Below are 1900 nucleotides of genomic sequence, written 5' to 3'. Positions count from 1 at the left end.
CAGTCCAGTCCAAACTACAAAAGCCATGTCCTTCCCAGACGGAACAAGCATCCGAGGACCGGACCGGTTTCGAGGTAACACCTCTCATCAGCCCGGCTAGCTTGACTCCAAGTGGTGTGGAGTGCCTGGGACCCACGTCTGGGCATCCCCAGCGCACTTATGGCGGCAATTGCAAAAACAACAGGTGATGGACCGAATGTGGATCAATGCCACACATTCAACCCAGTCCAAAGATCTGGGCCCAAATCCATCGTTTTCTTGCACTCCACACCACCCTGGGTTAGACAATGGCGATATGCAAATCAGCTCTGACCCTGTGCCCCATGGGAACAGTCCAGTCCAAACTACAAAAGCCATGTCCTTCCCAGACGGAACAAGCATCCGAGGACCGGACCGGTTTCGAGGTAACACCTCTCATCAGCCCAGCTAGCTTGACTCCAAGTGGTGTGGAGTGCCTGGGACCCACGTCTGGGCATCCCCAGCGCACTTATGGCGGCAATTGCAAAAACAACAGGTGATGGACCGAATGTGGATCAATGCCACGCATTCAACCCAGTCCAAAGATCTGGGCCCAAATCCATCGTTTTTTTGCACTCCACACCACCCTGGGTTAGACAATGGCGATATGCAAATCAGCTCTGACCCTGTGCCCCATGGGAACAGTCCAGTCCAAACTACAAAAGCCATGTCCTTCCCAGACGGAACAAGCATCCGAGGACCGAACCGGTTTCGAGGTAACACCTCTCATCAGCCCGGCTAGCTTGACTCCAAGTGGTGTGGAGTGCCTGGGACCCACGTCTGGGCATCCCCAGCGCACTTATGGCGGCAATTGCAAAAACAACAGGTGATGGACCGAATGTGGATCAATGCCACACATTCAACCCAGTCCAAAGATCTGGGCCCAAATCCATCGTTTTTTTGCACTCCACACCACCCTGGGTTAGACAATGGCGATATGCAAATCAGCTCTGACCATGTGCCCCATGGGAACAGTCCAGTCCAAACTACAAACGCCATGTCCTTCCCAGACGGAACAAGCATCCGAGGACCGGACCGGTTTCGAGGTAACACCTCTCATCATCCCGGCTAGCTTGACTCCAAGTGGTGTGGAGTGCCTGGGACCCACGTCTGGGCATCCCCAGCACACTTATGGCGGCAATTGCAAAAACAACAGGTGATGGACCGAATGTGGATCAATGCCACACATTCAACCCAGTCCAAAGATCTGGGCCCAAATCCATCGTTTTTTTGCACTCCACACCACCCTGGGTTAGACAATGGCGATATGCAAATCAGCTCTGACCCTGTGCCCCATGGGAACAGTCCAGTCCAAACTACAAAAGCCATGTCCTTCCCAGACGGAACAAGCATCCGAGGACCGGACCGGTTTCGAGGTAACACCTCTCATCAGCCCGGCTAGCTTGACTCCAAGTGGTGTGGAGTGCCTGGGACCCAGGTCTGGGCATCCCCAGCGCACTTATGGCGGCAATTGCAAAAACAACAGGTGATGGACCGAATGTGGATCAATGCCACACATTCAACCCAGTCCAAAGATCTGGGCCCAAATCCATCGTTTTTTTGCACTCCACACCACCCTGGGTTAGACAATGGCGATATGCAAATCAGCTCTGACCCTGTGCACCATGGGAACAGTCCAGTCCAAACTACAAAAGCCATGTCCTTCCCAGACGGAACAAGCATCCGAGGACCGGACCGGTGGGTCCCAGGCACTCCACACCACTGGAGTCAAGCTAGCCGGGCTGATGAGAGGTGTTACCTCGAAACCGGTCCGGTCCTCGGATGCTTGTTTCCGTTCTGGGAAGGACATGGCTTTTGTAGTTCGGACTGGACTGTTCCCATGGGGCACAGGGTCAGAGCTGATTTGCATATCGCCATTGTC

This window comes from Lissotriton vulgaris, unplaced genomic scaffold, assembly GCF_964263255.1.
Source record: "Lissotriton vulgaris unplaced genomic scaffold, aLisVul1.2 SCAFFOLD_4757, whole genome shotgun sequence".
NCBI classification, from domain to species: Eukaryota; Metazoa; Chordata; class Amphibia; order Caudata; family Salamandridae; genus Lissotriton; species Lissotriton vulgaris.
Note: the sequence above shows the minus strand (reverse complement) of the source record.